The sequence below is a fragment of the Petaurus breviceps genome, unplaced genomic scaffold (genome assembly GCF_028583685.1).
Source record: "Petaurus breviceps papuanus isolate PSGF00001 unplaced genomic scaffold, PetGlider_PUasm1.0 90881, whole genome shotgun sequence".
Classification (NCBI taxonomy): domain Eukaryota; kingdom Metazoa; phylum Chordata; class Mammalia; order Diprotodontia; family Petauridae; genus Petaurus; species Petaurus breviceps.
Window position 1 is genome coordinate 18,731,765 of NW_027187369.1, and position 6,852 is coordinate 18,738,616.

The following is a 6,852-nucleotide window of genomic DNA, read 5'->3' on the forward strand; positions in this document are numbered from 1 at the left end:
TGGCAGCTCAGCCAGCTGTTCTGGTCTCCTGCATGTCACAAAGAATTTTCAAAGAGGGCCTTATTTATTTATTTATTTATTTATCCATTCATTCATTCATTTATTTATTTATTTATTTATTTTTTGCTCTGTTTTACCTCAGCAATGAACTAACATGAATTTTCGACATCAGATTGGGTGTTTGTGAAGTAGGGAGGTTAGGTTTAGAAATAGATTATGTTTCCTACATTGATGACATCACAGGTATGGTCTGAAAGATATAGTCCCTAGAGGCAAAAGACAAAAATGAACACAATCTTTACCCTCAAGGAGCTTACATTTCTACACTGCATTTGGAGGAAATGATATGTAAACAGATGTCAAAACAAAATCTATACATGTATTTGCTAATTGGGAGAAGGGGTTTTAATAACTGGAAGGACCAGGAGAGGTCCAGGGAAGGAAGGAAGGAGGGAAAGAAGGAAGGAAGGAAGAAAGGAAAGAAGGAAGGAAGGAAGAAGGAAGGAAGGAAGGAAGGAAGGAAGGAAGGAAGGAAGGAAGGAAGGAAGGAAGGAAGGAAGGAAGGAAGGATTTGTTATGTTCCTCCTATGTACTAGGCACTATGCTAAGAGCTTTATAAATATTATCTCATTTGATTCTCATAACAACGCTGTGATGTAAGTGCTATTATTATCTCCATTTTATAATTGAGGAAACTGAAGCAGGATGTGCTTAAGGAACTTGCCCAGGATCACATATCTAGTGATTATCTGAGACCAAATTTGAACTCAAGTCTTCCTGTGCCTTCAATTAAGCCTTGAAGGGATCTGGGTATCTGAAAGGGGCACAGATGAGGAGGGAGGGTATTCTTGACATGCGGGACAATCTGTGCAAGGTCCTGAAGGTGAGAAATATGGTGTCATGTCTAGGGAATAATAAACAAGCCAATTTGACTGAAGGGTAGAGTATTCAAGGGAGAGTAAAAAGTAAGTTGGAATCAGATTGCAAAGAGCCTTAAATGCTAAGTAGAATAATTTGTATTTTATCTTAGAGGCACTAGGGAAACCCTAAAAGTTCTTGAGCAGCAGCATGACATGGTAATATCTGTGAATTAGGAATATCAGTTTGGTAGGTCTGTGGAGGATGGTTTGGAAAGGGGAGAGACTGAAGGCGGGGAGATAATTACAGGTGTTGGCCCAAACTAGAGTGGTGGCTATGTAAGCAGGGGTAAAAGGGCTGGATACCAGCGATTCTGTGGACTAGTTTTCGAAGTAATGAAATTGAAATAAATCTCTCTCTTTTTCCTTTGTGACAGATTCAAAAACTTCTGCAAATGACTACATGTATTTTCTGCTATAGTTTTCAAAGACCACATTTCAGCCCAATAGCTTGACAGTAAGTATTCCTCAAGACTGAGACTCCCATATTATCATGGAAATAAGTTGGCTGCCCTCTCTCATTGCCCTCTTTGCATTCTAACGAGCAATTCTAGCAACTGTTCTTATTTTTGGTTACCTTTAGATTTCTAATGATTTGCACTGATTTGGCTGTGGGAGGGAACTTGTACATCTGATTATTGTAATAGTCACGACTTACATGGAAACATAAAACCCGTAATAGTTTTTCAAATAGGTTAACCCCAACTTTAAGTTGACCTTGTTTTTCAGATCTCAGCTTTTATGGCTAAAAGCTTCTAAAGTGACTCAGAATAAAAGATGACTGAGGATATCAGAACTTTTCTTGTTCTTTAAGGAAACGGATGCCCTAGAATTATTATAATTTTGAAATAGTCGATTCAATCCCATTAGGCAAACATTTATTAATACTTATAATGTACAAGGCACTGAGTTAGGCACCGAGTTAGTCACCAGGCACACAGAGACAAAAAGGAATGTGGAATTTACTTAGCATAACAGCTATTCTGGGGCAAAATGACCCAGTAGGAAATAAAAAAGAAAAACCACCTGATTTGCAAATGTTAATCCTCTGTCCATTTGAGTCAAATAGATAAGGGGCTCCCTGAGTTCTGACAACGTTCCCCCAATAACTGGAAAACCAGAAGTATTTCAAGGCACTGATGGGGCAGCGAGAAGTGCCTAGGAAAGATTTTTTATAAAACAAAATAGCATTTTATTTTTTCTTAATTATATGTCAATAACTTTTAGCATTCATTTTTACAAGATTTTGAATTCCAATTTTTTTTCCTAAAATGGTAAAAATATATACATTATACATGTGCTATCATGCAAAATATATATCCATAGGTCACAATTGGGGAAAAAAACAGATAAAAAGGAAATAACCACAAAAAGTATAAAGTAAATGAAAATAGTATGCTTTGATCTGCATTGAGTCCATCAGTTCTTTATGTGGATGTGGATAGCATTTTCTTTCATGACTCCTTTTTATTTATCTTGGATCATCCTGTTGCTGAGAAGAGCTGAGTCATTCATAGTTGATCATCACACAATGGTGCTGATACTGTGTACAACATTTTCCTGGTTCTGCTCATTTCTCTTTGCATCAATTTGTACAAGTCTTTCCAGGTCTTTCTGAAATCTGCCTGTTCATTTTATCTTATTGCACAACAGTATTCCATTACAGGGGAGGCTAGGTGGTATAGTGAGTAAGAGCGCCAGCCCCAGAGTCAGGAGAACCTGGGATCGGTTCCGGCCTCAGATACTTAACACCCACACAAAATAAGTGCCCATGTAACCTTGGGCAAGTTACTTACCCCCAATTGCTTATAAAAAATAGTATTCCATTACACTCATATACCACAGCTTGTTAAGCCATCCCCCAACTGATGGGCAGCCCCTCAATTTTGAATATTTTGCCAACACACAAAGGGCTGATATAAATATTTTTGCACCCATAGGTCTTTTTTCTCTTTTTAATGATTTCTTTGGGATCCAGATCTTTGGTATTGCTGGATCAAAGGCTATGCACAGTTTGGTTGTCCTTTGGGCATAGTTGAAAATTACTCTAGGAGATATTTCTTAGATAAGGCTGTGGCATTTACATGCAGATATCAATGTACCAAAAATCCCAGGCTACAAGGAACATTCTCTATCAAGACATTTGTAATGGGAATGTAAATTTTTAAGATCTTCCCTGCCCCTAGGCTAAAGTGCACCTGGAGCCTGGGGTGGGAGGCTTGTTTTTCAGTAGATATTCTTGATTGGCCAGTGAGTCAAAAAGGTTGTTACATTCTCTGAGCCAGGAGAAGGCTATATAAGCCCTGTTGTGTAGCTTTGTTTTGGGGTTCACTTTGAGAAGTGTTCTTTGATTTGATCTGGATTCTGGGAAGCCGTTGTTGAGAGCCCCCCCTCGGCTTAGAAAAAACCCAGATGTTGAAACCCAGATGTTGATTTGGTATGGATGTAATGGTTGGACAGTTTGGAAATCTGTCTACTTGATCTGTTTCTCTGTCTTGATAATTCTGTCTGTATATTCTGAAGTTCGGGGTGCTGACCTCTTTCCCCTGAACTAGGTAAATGATACATCTATGACTGATTAAAGTAAGCTTGTTAACCCATTTTGAGTTGCTTTTCTTTAACAAAGCAGATCTAAGAACCTGTGTTGGCAGACACCCTGGGGATGCTGGGGTGCTTGCTGCTACAACATCCACATGTGTTTTCTTCTCAGCAACATCAGAGATACATATTGACATCATTTTTTCATATATCTGCCTAGGTATGAATGTATGGATGTATACTTGTATGTACATATAGTTTACTTCACAAAATACCAAGTCCCAATATGGAAGTAAAATGGCAACTATGACCATGTCTGAGAATGTGTGTCTGATTCTAGATATCTAATCCATTTCCTATTTACCCAGATATGGGAAGCAAATTTTACCATCAGTCTTTTAAAATTATTATTCAATATTTTGGGCAGAGAGTTGCTTCCCTTCATATTATTATTGAGGACACTGTCAAAATTATTCTCCAGGTTCTGTTCATTTCACTATGTTTCAGTTCACATGTCTTTCTATCTCTCTCTGAAATAATTGCATTTCTCAGGGAACAATAGCATCCCACTGCATCAATATACTACAATTTGTTCTGTCATTTCTCAATTGATTGTCATTTGATTATAGCAAAAAAATTTATAAATATTCTTGTCCATATGGTCATTTACTTTTATTCTTGATGTTATTGATGTGTATGTCTAATATCACAAGGTCAAAATCAGCTTCCTGTTGTTTTTTTTTGGGGGGGGGGTAATAATTCTAAATTGTTTTCCAAAATGACTAGACCAACTCATAGTTTCAATAACATTGAGTTAGTGTGCTTGTCCTCCATCAAACAATCTTCATTTTCCTCTTTTATCATCTTTACTGATCTGATAAATGTGAGGTGGTACTTGAGAGTTGTTTTAATCCATATTTCTATTATTACCAGTGAGTTGAAGCATTTTTTCATAATATAATGGCATTTCTTCGTTTGAGATCAGCCTTTTCATATCCTTTGACCACATATCTATTAGGAAATGGCTCTTCTTTTTTTTACATATTTATACCAAATCATTATACATTATTAGATATTAGACTTTTATCAGAGAAACTTGCTATGAAGCTTACACACACACACAATTTAACAGTTTTAGTTTTATTTTTTTCTTAGGACAAGTTTAATAGAGCTACAAAACATGAAATGGACTTGAGCCCAAAGAGGTGACTATGGTACAATGTTAACATAGCACTTGGTCATTAAGAGTAAGAAAGAGAACTGGCAAGCTCAGCCATTGGGCTGCTGCCCTGAGAGAGGGAGGAATGATCTGGATGATTCATGCCCACAAGCAGAGGGCATGCCCAGCTACCCCACACTGCCTGGGCTACTGCTACAAAGACCTTCCATTTGAAAGGTTGGGAAAGATCAAGCACATTTGTCCCGCAGAGAGTAGCAAGCAAGTCTGCAGGCCCCATGGGGGGCAGAGGGGGAGAGGGCCATCCATGACTACAGAGAGCAGCTCACTGCTGCTTGGAGAAGTATTCCTTACTCCCCTGAACATCAGGCTTGATGGTGTCACTCCCTGATTTCCAGCCAGCAGGGCACACTTTGCCATGCTTGTCTGTGAACTGGAAGGCCTGGACAAGCCGAAGAGTTTCATGTACAGAGTGGCCCACCAGAAGGTCATTGATGGTGATCTGGTGAAGGATCCCCTTCTCTTCAATGATGAAGAGATCCCTGAATGAAATTCCCTCATGTGCCTTTAATACCCCATAATCTTGAGCAATGGTGGATTTGGGGTCAGACAACAATGGGATATTCACAGCTCCCAGTCCACCATTCTTCTTGACCATATTGACCCAGGCAGAAGTGCGAATCCACTGAGGCACCAATCACTTGGCAGTTGATTTTCTTAAATTCTTCAGCTCTATCACTGAAAGCAATAATCTCTGTAGGGCACACGAAGGTAAATTCCAAGGGGTAGAAGAGCAACACAAAGTATTTCCCTTTGTAGTCAGAAAGGCTGATGTCTTTGAAGTGCTGATCAGGCATAACAGCCGAAGCTTTGAAATTGGGGGCTAGACACCAAAACTTGGCATTTCCAGCAGACATGTTGACAGCAAATGGGCTTTCCAAGCAGGGGTGCAACCCACCCCACTTGTAACCAGTGCATCCCTGCCCGTGGCTCGGGTCTGCAGACAATTTACAGACACTGACTGCCCCTGTGAGGCCGACAGTGCTGCCTACTTTGACAGAAGGGGAAATTGAGGCAAGAGAGGCGGCAGGAGGTCGTTTCTGGGGCGCACCAGGTGGCCCCGGCTCCCGACTCGTGTTCCCGTCTTCCTGGGGGTGACCACAGGATGAAGGGACCCCCTGACGCAGCCGCTTATCCACTCCAGGGGAGCATTGGAGACAATGATGTGGAGGGGGCAGGGAAGGAGTAGCCGACATCTGCTCCTCTCTCCACGGTGCTTAGCTTCCCAGCGAGCTTCAGTTTCCTCGGTGGTCAAAACAGAGAAGGTAACCCCGAGGCTGGGGAGGGGAGGCCCATGCTTCTGTTTTCCTGTTTGTCCCCCACCTAAACCATGCCTAGGGGCCCCTGGCTTCGATTTCACAATTGGCCCCAGTTTTAGTTTTAGAACTGTTTTGGTTCTAAGTGTACTTACTTTGTTTTGGTAAAAACTTTTCAATTTTATGTAATACATTTTATCCATTTTATCTTGCGTGATCACCTCAATCTCTTATTTAGGTAAGAATTCTCCCATAAACCATAATTGTGAAAGTTATCTTCTCTTCTCTATTTTTAAATGCCTTACCAAGCCTTCAAGCTGCTTGTGCTTTGGTGGCTGAAAAGCATGCCTCATCTAGCACTAAAATTCTATGATTCAGTGGTGTTTTAGCTCACTGATCCCCACAATTCAATATGGGAAGCAGAAGGTAGTGACCCCCTTGTGACCTAATTTGGTGGTGCAAGTTTTAACCCACCTGCTGACTTTGTAGACACCTAGGTTAAAAAGAAGTTGTGGAAGCCCCAGAATGACGAAGAGTTTGGACTGTACTGTGGCTTTTGGAGCCCCTTACTACTGGAGACCTAAGATGGATATAGGTTGGCAATAAAATTTAAAACCTTACCAGGTAGTTCTCTAAGCCACAGAATCTACCCTCAAACATCTGCTAGGTTTGCCCATGGGTAGAAGTCAGCCAGGCATTGAGCCGTCTTTCCTTGCTTCATATAAAGATTTTATAGTTGGCATGCCACTCATTTTAAACATGAGGAATGAGCTACTGGCCATATATGACATAAATAGGCCATGAAGGTACCAGAAGGAGGCACTCTGGACCGCTTAGAGACTGGTCAGATATCAAGGATGCCAAGGTCATCTGGGCTATCACCAGTTAGTTATCTTGTCTTTTG

At 40.5% G+C, this 6,852-nt stretch overlaps 1 pseudogene; it reads right to left on the reverse strand.

Moving 5' to 3' along the window:
• Positions 1-4,877: 4,877 nt before the first annotated feature.
• On the reverse strand, positions 4,878-5,549 carry LOC138150629 (peroxiredoxin-1-like; annotated as a pseudogene).
• Between the last annotated feature and the right edge of the window lie 1,303 nt (positions 5,550-6,852).